Genomic DNA, 12,865 nt, shown 5'->3' with positions numbered 1-12,865 from the left:
ATTACTCCACCGCAGAATTACTCCACGGAGCTATATACGGAGGGAGTTTCTCTTGCACGTCTTGCCGAAAATCCGTCCGTGGATTCCCTGCGACCGTCGCAGAATTACTCCACCGGGCTATATACGGAGGGGAGTTTCTGCGCACGTGCGCCGAAAATCTGTCCGGGGATTCCCTGCGACCGTGCGCAGAATTAATCCACCGGAACTATATACGGAGGGGAGTCCAGTTCAGCGCACGCACGCCGAAAATCCGTCAGTGGATTCCCTGCGACCGTCGCAGAATTATTCCACCGAACTATATACGGAGGGGATTTTCAGTGCGTGCGCAGAAAATCCGAATGTGGATTCCTTGCGTCCACCGTGCGCAGATAATCCACTATCGGAAGTTCTGCGCAGGGGTCGCAGAAGCTCCACTGGTGGATAGCTTACATAACTCTCTATAAGTATGAATGGAGAATGGGAAATTGTATTAATAATAATATAGTCAAATGCAGCAAACCTTTGACGAGCGCGACTACCGTGATGTTGCAAATTCGACTCTTTGGAATTGATTGGCGTGAGACAGAGCAGAGCAGAGGCGTACTACCGGGATTTGCCGACTCCAATGTACATAGGAGCAAGGGGTAGGATCCCCGGGGTAGGAGCAACAAATTATTCATGACGATGCGTGAGATTTTACTCATTTTCCAGTTTTTTGCGTGAGATTTACTACCTAGGCCAGACAGGGTCTAATTCTGCATAAAACCGGGCAACGTTATTTCTATAGATCTGCTGCACATTCAAATTGCATTGTTACGTATTGCATCGTAATTTTATTTGTGTCTATGCTAATTATGTTTACACAACATGAACTCACGTGTTTTCAAGCAAATTCGCCGATAATAGGTGATCAAAAGCGATCGGAATATTACAAAAGTACAGATCGCATTCAGCTTACTTCATATGAGATGATCTTTGGAAAATACGGCATAATTTGTCTTGGTGTTTGCGGAATGCCATGCAGTAAAATATTAATACGTTGCGACAATTCATGATTGACAACTAACAATCGGCGTGTCCTTCGTATCCTCCACTGTCAATTTCTTATCCACTCACTAATCCTCACAAAAGCTTTGTGTTGATTACGTAATGTGTGGAGGCAAATTGCAATAAGTACAATGAAATAATGAGTAGGGCAGGCTCCGAGGTGGGTTTCTTCTTCATCTTACGTTACAGTATTGTTCTCCAAAAAAACCCGGAAGCTTGTCGTTTGGAGCTCTAGCTGAAATACAGCAAGATAATGTAAGATAGTAAATGTAAACCTGTATTTTAGCTAGAGTATCTCGAGCTAACCTTGGCGTGAGATTATACTACCTTGGTGTGACTGTGAGACCGTGAGAAAGTGACCCAATGTGTGAGAGTTGACAGCCCTGACGCACAGTTCATTCATAAATTTCCACTCGGCAACAGCAGATCGCCTCAGCAGCCATTCAGACTCGGAGACAAAAACTTGTGCGTCCAAACCAGAGGTAGCGTTATAACTTGCGCCATGGGGACGGCGCATTCTTTTAGCTTTTGGCGCACAAAATCACCATTTAGAGGTTGCTAAAGGGTCATGTTAACCCTTTATTTCTATTGTTTTGGATCCATAGTTTCACAAAATTTCAAATTTTTGACCCCTTGTTTGAAAACCTAGCGCTACCCCTGGTCCAAACGCAGTATAAATCCCAGGGGCCACTGCCATTACAAGGTGAGGTACATGCTCATGTACAAAAACATGTAAAAAGGGTAGTTTTTCACCGACGGGCGATGTACGGGCAGGGACGGATTTAAGCAGTGGCCCGCTGGCACGGGGCCAGTGGATTTTGCGTCGGGCCAGTAAACTTCCAACAATGCTGGCCCGGCGGGCCACTAGATTTTTGAGCCTGATATAACACTTACGAGACAAGATATCAGTGATGGTCATATTTACACAGTTTTCTGCTCTGCCTGTCACTTCAAATTTATATCTTTATTCACTGATTTTTTTTTGTATAATATTTATATTCTTAATCTTATTCTTGCGTTGCTAGCAACTTGGAAATATACGGCCGCTTTTTACAATGATAGCAGGCCTATTTAGCTCTTCCATGCGCTACATAATTATATCTGATGATGTTAGCGATACCGCAAATACCGCCTAGTTTGAAACTTTTGGAACTAAAAAGGCAGGACTACTGACTGAACTTGTGTTAGTGACTGCACTCTCTACATTGAGTACATTCAGTACAAAACAATTAAAATGTTAAGGTTTGCTTGACTTTATCTCGGATAGTGATGTTTCCACACACAATGAGAGAATTAGTTATATTTAGGCAATTACGCCAAAACGATAAACAATTTTGAGGTAAAAATGGTATGAGATGTTGTAGTTTTACAGTAACATGTAACACAAAATGGACCACCTCATGACACGCGACCTACATGTAGAGCATTGCGATAGGAAGTCAAAAACAAGAAAAATATTTGCGATTGCTTGAACATGTTTGCTACAGCTATCTAAATAGTCAATGTCATGAGTGTTACACAGAATTAATTAATTGGCAATAATTCAAATTTCTGAAGAAATTACCAGTCTGTTGGTGTTCTCTTTTAGCCCTGAAAATATATTCCTGAAGCCAAACTGCTGCAATCATGATGTAACAGGGGTGTGAAATTTCAGCTTTTTTTATTGCTAACATGTGTACGCGTTTTCTTTTCTTTTCAGCCCATATTTGACGTTTTTACCCTGCTTTTACGCTGTTTTTCAGCTTTTTTTTTAGTAATTCTCAGCTTTTTTGGTCTGAGGCCTCTCACACCCCTGATGTAAAGACCTTCATATTCAAGAAATATGTACATAAAAACATCGTTTTCATAGCTTGACCAAAATGTTACACTCCTGACAATCAATTGTAAATAATAGGCCTATAGGCTCAACAATAAAATTGAACTAATGTAATTCAATTTTTTGCCCCTTTTTGAGATAGCCATAAATAGATAATTACAAACACTACTTAAGAAAATGTGATTTGCAAATTTATATTTAAACTACGCAAAAAAAGTTTCTTTATGGTTAGGAAATGTACCCACTATTAAAAGGCTTCATGGACGGGCCACCAACACGAGCCAAATTTTTGGCTTTTTCAAACTGAAATATTTTACACTAATAGTGCCAACAATGCCCAACATGGTCCAATAAATTGCTGAAATTAGGTCCCTGCGTAGTGGATATTCTTGCTTGAACTGCTTTCAACATTTACCAATTTATGTTTAAAACAATTTATGCCTACAACTTGACAATAGGGAAAAGGAAGGCTTCATGGCCAGTCGTCATTTCACAAATTTTCAGCTTTTTAAACTAAAATTGTACACACTAATAGTGCCAAAATAGCTCAAAATGATCCACCAAATCGCTTCAAGTAGGTCTTCATTTTGCTAAAATTTCCAACTTCTGAGAGGGGGAGCATCCCCTCAGATACCCCCCTGCGCAGTGCATAAACAAGTGGCCATTTTCGCTTCCGCTTTCAACATTTGCCAATTTGTTTTTAATAATTTATATGTAAAAGTTGAAGCAAAATGAGGCCACTGTGAAAAGTCCATTTTCAAAATTTTACATCATGATAATTACTTCATATATGATGTAAATGCTATCAAAATGTAACGTCTTAAAAAGTTTTAAACGTCTGTGATGATTGAAACAATTAACATTTACTGGCAAATTCACAGGAAATTAGCTCATTTATTCAAAAACAACAGGCGAGTTAATTGGAGATGGCTTCAAAACCCCATTTTGGATTTCGCAGCTCCGAAAGACCCTCTATATTTGACCAAAATATGCAAGTTCCATGGTTTAGAACAATAGAAACCAGATGGAGAACCTGTGGGCAACCGGCGGTTGAATTTAAAAGCCATCCCTTAGCAAACATATGTATATCCCTTCAGTAGCGCAAAAAGGCTGAAGGATGAAACTAATGGACTGGAGTGAGCTTGAACCACTGTTTTCTTGCAGCTTCCGTTCTGACTCAGTATCATTTTTAGTCATAATTTGTCGGTCGCAACACATAGTGGCGTACGGTGATTTTGGTCAATTTTATAAAATTTTGCCCAACGGTTTTATATATCAAGTTCTTCAAGTATACCGAGTAAGAAAGCTCAACTATACTTAATTAATAAATAAGGTTAATTAATCAATTGACTTATGTTAACAATCCCGTAAGAATCCAATATCTTCCGTTTCACAAACTGACGCACGATCAACATACGCCATTATGTGAAACGGCGAAATCGGATTTGATGACATTTAGGCACATCATCCGTCAATAATATGGCGTCACGCTTCAGACACGAGCAAAACCCCAAATCTTCCGTTTCACATAGTGGCGTCGTGCGACTTACGCTTCAAAAACCTGCTGAAACCCCCAAATCTTCCGTTTCACATAGTGGCGTACATGCGACTTACGCTTCAAAAATCCGCCAAAACCCCGAAATCTTCCGTTTCACATAGTGGCGTATAAGTTTAGAGCTAGATATATCATATAAAAGTTATTCCTTTTTAACTATTTAAGTTACAGTTTAATAGTTTAATCCTTTAACTTCAATTTTAAATGTAATCGGTCCACGGAGAGATAATATTGAAGGAGTACTGACTATGTTATTAGTAGCATATTCTTCAAACGCGTTTTTCTAGGAAATGTATTTTGCGTTTGTCCTGCACGTACGCCACTATGTGTTGCGACCGACGAATTTTATTTTATTTTATTTATTTGTATTTCAGATATTCAGACACTACAATAAGTGATCTGCTGTTGAGCCTGGTACTGAAGCACAGCGAGATGCCTTGCCTAGTATGTTAATGGAGAGCAACTTGTAAACAACTGATTTGCTGTGGTTGATTTGAGGTGGGCATATTAACTTGGATTAATACCTTTGTATGTCTCTTCCTGGGTACATCCTACTATTTTACAAGTTGAAAAACAAAACAATGGAAGCCATACATACCTCATTCTCTTGTAAATTTTGTACAATCAATCTTCATTCATTTGACAGATGGAAAATTCACGTTGACAGACATATGATCAAATATGTACAAGCTCATAAAAGCAAAGGGTGCATATATTGTCGAAGAAACTTGGCAAAAAATTGTGTCCTTCAAAGGAATTTGAAAATCCACAACTTGACATTGGACCAATTTCAAACTTGTGACTCTCCAAACCAAATCGCTTCCAGTTCTGTTAGTGATTTTGTAGGACCTATACGACCTGTACTAAAACTTTATGAGTGTAAGTATTGTCAGACATACTTTACTCAAACAGACCACCTCGTAAGACACATGAGAACACACACCAAAGAAACGACTTACCAATGCTGCGAGTATTGCCAGAAGGCCTTTGTACAAAGTGAAGATCTCGAAAGGCATATCATTAGTCACAACCCATATCAATGCACATATTGTCAGAAACGTTTTACACAAATGGCTATTCTTGAACAACACATTGGAAGACACACCAAATATCGGTGCAAGTATTGTGGGGAATACTTTAGTCGAAATAGTGAGTTTAAAAGACACACCAGAATTCACAAAGAAGAAAAATCATATCAGTGTGAATATTGTCAGCTGTGTTTTAAGCATGTCTCTCATCTTAAAGTACACATAAGAAGTCACACCAAAGAGACGCCATATCGGTGCAAGTATTGTGAGAAATGCTTTACCCGAATCAGTAGCCTAAAAGTGCACATCAGAATACACACAAAAGAACGGCCATATCAGTGTGAGACTTGCTGCAAACGTTTTATACGAAAATCTGATCTTACAAAGCATATCAGAACACACACCAAAGAGAAACCCTATCAATGTGAATTCTGCGAGAAAAGTTTTGCTGATAATAGTGGCTTTAGTAGGCACATCAGAACTCACACCAAGAAAAACCTTATCAGTGTGAGTTTTGTCAGAAGAGCTTTGCACAAAGTGTATCTCTCGAAAGGCATATGATGAGGCACACTAACGAGGCGCCATATCGGTGCAAGTATTGTGAGAAATGCTTTACTCGAAGCAGTAGCCTAAAAGTGCACATCAGAATACACACAAAAGAACAGCCATATCAGTGTGAGACTTGTTGCAAACATTTTATACAAAAATCTGATCTTACAAAGCATGTCAGAACACACACCAAAGAGAAACCCTATCAATGTGAATTCTGCGAGAAAAGTTTTGCTGATAATAGTGGCCTTAGTAGGCACATCAGAACTCACACCAAAGAAAAAGGTTTGTAAGAAGAGCTTTGCACAAAGTATAGATCTCAAAAGGCATATCATAAGTCACAGCACAGCACGTTTTTAAACAAATGACATCACCCAGAGAGAACCCATATCGGTGTGAGTATTGTGGAAAATGCTTTCCCCGAAACAGTGACCTTAAAAGTCACATCAGAACACACACCAAGGAGAAACCCTATTAGTAGGGTACAGAATGGAGGTCCCGTTCTCGGTGTGAGTACAAGAAGTTTTGAAGGTGTTTTTTTTATAGATTTTAGGACACTGAATAAAATGGGAGGGGTCTGTACCATCGAAAAGTGTGGGGAACTCTACGCTAGAGGGTTTTTTCAAAATGGCCGCCAAAATCCCTAAAATCACCATAACTTGGTCAGAGAAGCACCCAGCAGAACGATTCTGATGTCTATACCCATGTTTTCAGGGTCAAGGAATCCAATAGAATCATTTACAACAGCCTAGGACCTATCATTCCAAGATGGCTGCCAAAATTTCAAAATGGCCGCCAGTGAACATTAACTTGGCTATATCTCGGGTGCAGAAAGTCCTAGAAGTATGATTCTGGTGTCTATACCCATGTTTACAGGGTCTAGAAATCCATTAGAATAATCTAAAACAGTACAGAACCTTAAAATCCCAAGATGGCCGCCAAAATTGAAAAATAACCACCACTAAAATGCAGAATTTTGCCTATATCTTATCTTATCTGTGGTTTAGACGGCCCTATCCGGAGTTTACGATCCTTACCTGGGGCTAAGATGCCTTAATCTTAGCATAACGCAGTCTAAACCCCAGATAAGGTATCTAAACCCCAGATAAGGCCCATAACCCCAGATTAAGGGACGTAGACCCCAGATAAAGCAGGACAACCCCCAAATAAGGTGCCTTAACCCTAAATAAGGAACATAAACCACAGATAAGGCATCTAAACCCCATGTAAGGTTGCCTTAACTCTAGATAAGGAACGTAAACACCAGATAAGGCATCTAAATCCCAGATAAGGCGCCTTAACCTCAGATGATGGACGTAAACCTAGGATAACACAGTCTAAACCCCAGATAAGGCATCTAAACCGCAGATATGGGACGTAAGCTCCAGATAAGGCAGTTTAAACCCCAAATAAGGCAGTCTAAATCCCAGATAAGGCAACTAAACCAAGATATGGTGCCCTAACCCCAGATAAAGGACGTGAACCTAGGACTCTAAACCCCTGATAAGGCGCCCTAACCCCAGATAAGGGATGTGAATCTAGGATAATGCAGTCTAAACCCCAGATAAGGCGCCCTAACCCCAGATGAGGGACGTGAATCTAGGATAATGCAGTCTAAACCCCTGCAGATAAGGCACCCTAACCCCAGATAAGGGACGTGAATCTAGGATAATGCAGTCTAAACCCCAGATAAGGCGCCCTACCCCCAGATAAGGGACGTGAATCTAGGATAATGCAGTCTAAACCCCCGATAAGATGCCTTAAGCCCAGATAAGGGACATTAATTAACTGGAGATAACGCAGTCTAAACCCCAGGTAAGGCACCGTAACCCCAGATAAGGGACGTAAACATATGATAACACAATCTAAGCCCAAGATAAGGCACCTTAACCGCAGATAAGGAATGTAAACCCCAGATTAGGCAGTCTAACATCAGATAAGGTGCCTTAACCTCAAATAAGGGACGTAAACCCCAGACAAGGCATCTGAACCCCACACAATTTGGGGTTTAGACTGCTTTATCTGGAGCTTACGTCCCTTATCTGGGGTTACGGCGCCTTATCTGGGGTTTAGATGCCTTATCTGGGGTTAAGACAGTGTTATCCCCAGTTAACGCCCCTTATCAGGGGTTAAGGCAGCTTATTTGGGGTTTAGACTGCAAGGCGCCTTAACCCCAGCAAGGGGACGTAAGCCCAGATAAGGCAGCCTAACAACCAGAAAAGGCGCCTTCCCTCAGATAAGGAGCGTAAACCCCAGATAAGGCATCTAAACCCTGGGTAAGGTGCCTTATCACTTGATAAGGGACATAATCTGGGGTTTACATCTCTTATCTGGGATTAAGGGGTCTTATCTGGCGTTTAGATGCCTTATCTGGGGGTTTAGATTGTTTAGATGGGGTTTAGGTACCTTATCTGTGGTTTAGACTGCCTGATCTGGGGTTTACGTCTCTTTTCTGGGGTTAAGGCACCTTATCTAGGGTTTAGATGCCTTATCTGGGGTTTAGATGCCGTATCTGGGGTTAAGGCACCTTATCTAGGGTTTAAGGTGCCCTATTTGGGGTTTAAACTGCTTTATCTGGAGCTTACGTCCCTTATCTGGGGTTATGGCGCCTTATCTGGGGTTTAGATGCCTTATCTGGGGTTAAGACAGTGTTATCCCCAGTTAACGTCCCTTATCAGGGGTTAAGGCAGCTTATTTGGGGTTTAGACTGCATTATCCTATATTTACATCCCTTATCTGGGGTTACGGTGCCTTATCTGGAGTTTAGACTGCCTTATCTGGGGTTTACGTCCCTTATCGGGGGTTAAGGTGCCTTATCTGGGTTTAGATGCCTAAATAATGGATCTGGGATTTAGACTGCCGTATCTAGGGTTAACATCCCTTATTTGGGGTTAAGGCACCTTATATTGGGTATAAATGCCTTATCTGGGGTTTGGACTGTGTTATCCTAGGTTTACGTCCCTCATCCGAAGTTAAGGCACCTTATCTGGGATTTAGATGCCTTTTCTGGTGTTAACGTTCCTTATCTGGGGTTAAGGTGCCTTATCTGGGGTTTACGTCTCTTATCTGGGGTTTAGATGCCTTATCTGGGGTTTACGACCCTTATCTAGAGTTAAGGCAACCTTACATGGGGTTTAGATGCCTTATCTGTGGTTTATGTTCCTTATTTAGGGTTAAAGCACCTTATTTGGGGTTTGTCCTGCTTTATCTGGGGTCTACATCCCTCAATCTGGGGTTACGGGGCCTTATCTGGGGTTTAGATACTTTATCTGGGGTTTAGACTGTATTATGCTAAGATTAAGGCATCTTGGCCCCAGTATTAAGGATCGTAAACTCCGGATAGGGCCGTCTAAACCACAGATAAGATAAGATATAGGCAAAATTCTGCATTTTAGTGGTGGTTATTTTTCAATTTTGGAGGCCATCTTGGGATTTTAAGGTTCTGTACTGTTTTAGATTATTCTAATGGATGTCTAGACCCTGTAAACATGGGTATAGACACCACAATCATACTTCTAGGACTTTCTGCACCCGAGATATAGCCAAGTTAATGTTCACTGGCGGCCATTTTGAAATTTTGGCAGCCATCTTGGAATGATAGGTCCTAGGCTGTTGTAAATGACTCTATTGGATTCCTTGACCCTGAAAACATGGGTATAGACATCAGAATCATTCTGCTGGGTGCTTCTCTGACCAAGTTATGGTGATTTTAAGGGATTTTATGGCCATTTTGAAAAAACGCCTCTCTAGCGAGAGTTCCCCACACTTTTCGATGGTACAGACCCCTCCCATTTTATTCAGCGTCATAAAATCTATAAAAAAACACCTTCAAAACTTCTTGTACTCACACCGAGAACGGGACCTCCATTCTGTACCCTACTATATCAATGTGAATTCTGCGAGAAAAGTTTTGTAAATGTAGATAAAAGTGGATTGAACAAACACATGAGAACTCACACCAAATAGAAATCATCAGTGAAATTTTTGTCTGAAAAAAAATTGTACATAAAAGTGTACATAATAATATGATACAAATAGGGCCTACATAAATATGCACACAAAAGAAAAGGACAATGTCCACATTTTGCTTGATATAGATATGTAGTTCCATTAGGCACTAGAGACAAATTTGTTTGATCTTTGGATCAACCGTCGATGCAGCTTCAATGCTTGTTATTTATTAATGAATTATCAACTAATTAATCAGAATTAACGCTAAATTTATATTGGTCAATATCACTACAGGTACAAATTACTATTTTATCCCAATTTAAAACAATATTGATTTCATAAATAATAGGAATCGACCTAGCATCGATGGTCGATCGAAAGATCAAACTAATTTGTTTCTGTTGCCTTAAAGGAGTACTTCGTGATCCTAACATCCTCTTTTTATGACTTTTTTCAGTACATATCCATGAAAAAAGCTTATTCCCAAAATTTCAGTTAATTCCGATTTTGCGTTTGCGAGTTATGCATGATTATATGTATTATACTGCACCATTCAAATTTTGCGATATTTTTGCTAAATAAATTAACCTGCAAGAAATATTTGGTACCGGTACATAAACATTATGTAGCTAGATGTATCCAGTGGTATAAAAATCTCAACTTTTTTTGAGAAAAGTGGGGGATGAGGCTGTGGATCACGAAATGCCCTTTTAATGAATCAATCAATATAAAACTGGAGCACAATCATTCTAGTCTTCTGTGAGGTTTATTCAGTGTTCATTTGGAGTGAATTCATTGCATATTTATTTGGAGGCTGTCGACACTGTGTAGTGCCCCAAATGTTAATGAAATCACAGCTATTTTGTAAATAATGGAAAATAATGAACAATGAAATGGTTGCGTCATTATGGTTTGAACAATTTTTTTGAAATCCATTCGCACCCATTATTATGTTAGTTTTGATGAATCCAAGTGTGTTAAAATATGGGATTCAAAACATAATGATATAAAATTGGATCGATTGAGCCCATATTTATTGGTCGAGCTATGAGTTGGACGAGACGTAGTCGAGTCCAATATTTCAAAACTCATAGTAAGACCAATAACTTTTGGGTGTAAAAGCATCCAATTTTATCATTATTATGTGTTGGATCCAATACTTTCACACACTTGGATTCATCAAAACATAATACTGATAAAAATTGGAGGATTTTTTGCATAATATTTCGTCGCCAGAGTGCTACACTGTCGTAAGTGACATTTTTGGCCAAAATGAGATTTTGACGAATTATGGAAGGCCATATAAAAACGCACATTTTAAATCAGGTTCTAAGTTTCAAAATTGCTTAATTATTTTTTAATTAGTAAAATAAAATATCGTAAGTGCAATGCAATTTTAATTAATGCATGCAAGACTATCGTATGTGCCACTTACGATAGTCTTGCATGCTAATTTTGTTTTTCATTTGCTGCAAGACCATCGTATGTGCCACATACGCTACTTTATTGGGCCTAAAACAACAAAATCATGGAATGCTACACCATCGTAAGTGCAAAACAGTCTCTAACACATCACTGGCTGTGACGCTGACAGCTGTAGGCGTTGTAATCATGCTGGCTAAGTTCATAGCTCCCATGACTGGTAATAGAGACGATAAATCCGGTGTTTTTAGTTTTAGATTCAGTAATAAATCTTGAGAGATAACATTACGGCAAAAGGTGTCTTGCTATTGTTAATATTATGTGCCAAAATAAATTAACACTTGTTTTGCATAAAATGACAAAATATTGGATATTTGAGCCGATATTTTGCATATCCTAATTTAGCAATGAATGCTACACTATCGTATGTGGCACATACGATAGTGCTGCACTCTACACTTATTTCTATTTGAGTGCAACACTATCGTATGTGGCACTTACGACATCTAAATCGGTAAATAATTCATCGATTTATTAACTTTAACACCATTTATATAGTTTATATTATTAAAATCAAATTACTTTACATTCCCCTGTCATTTTATAGCTACTTGGAAATAAACGGCTACGCTAAACACAAAAAGGCTCTTCCTGTAAAACTGTCCAAACTGCACTTACGATAGTGTAGCACTCTGCCGACGATTTATGTCCACAAACACTTGTTGGGGGGCCTGATGCAAAAAAAAATCATCATGAAAATTTTTTGCCCCCCTTACAGACCTCAAAAATTTCGGGCCCCCTTTTGACATGAAAATTATGGGTCAACCTCATAGAAAAGCATATAAACTCAATTTTTCAGCCCCCCCCCCTTAGGAGGGTCAAAACTTTTCAGGCCTCCCCCCCCCCCCATTTTTGCATCAGGCCTCCCCCAACAAGTGTTTGTGAGCGGTCCCTAACATAATGATATAAAATTGGATCAGTTGAGCCCATATTTATTGGTCGAGCTATGAGTTTTAAAATATTGGACGAGACGTAGTCGAGTCCAATATTTTAAAACTCATAGTAGTCGAGTCCAATATTTTAAAATTAATACCGAGACAATAAATATATTGGGCGTAAAGCATCCGATTTTATCATTATGTTTTGGATCCAATATTATCACAACTTGGATCCATCAAAACATAATAATGATAAAAACTGGATGCTTTACGCCTAATATTTATTAGTCTCGCTACAAGTTTCAAAATATTGGACTCTATTATACTATGTGTCGTCCAATATTTTTAAACTAACGCTCAATCGATCCAATTTTATATCAAACTTGGACCAATCTGCAGTATGGGAACTACAATTTAATGGTGGTGTTGAAGGTTACACTTAGGTCAAAGGCTATTTAGGATGAAAGCACAGAATTAGAGAAGGAGAACCGGGACTCCCTATACCGCCACGTACAATCGCGCCGTCAGCTATGGGGAGAAAATTGGGGGTATTCGGGTCCTTGCCGACGGTGCGCGGAGA

At 39.5% G+C, this 12,865-nt stretch overlaps 1 protein-coding gene across 1 annotated transcript in view; it reads left to right on the top strand.

Annotated features, from left to right (window-relative positions):
- Window positions 1–4,784: 4,784 nt before the first annotated feature.
- Window positions 4,785–12,865, top strand: part of LOC140157293 (uncharacterized) — a 44,575-nt gene continuing 36,494 nt past the window's right edge. The window contains exon 1 of the mRNA XM_072180436.1: window positions 4,785–4,895. The gene's annotated coding sequence lies outside the window, so the exon portion shown is untranslated. The remainder of the gene's footprint in view (window positions 4,896–12,865) is intronic.

This window comes from Amphiura filiformis, chromosome 7, assembly GCF_039555335.1.
Source record: "Amphiura filiformis chromosome 7, Afil_fr2py, whole genome shotgun sequence".
Taxonomy (NCBI): Eukaryota; Metazoa; Echinodermata; class Ophiuroidea; order Amphilepidida; family Amphiuridae; genus Amphiura; species Amphiura filiformis.
The sequence above is the reverse complement of the archived record's forward strand: the minus strand, read 5'-3'. Positions and strand labels throughout refer to the sequence as shown.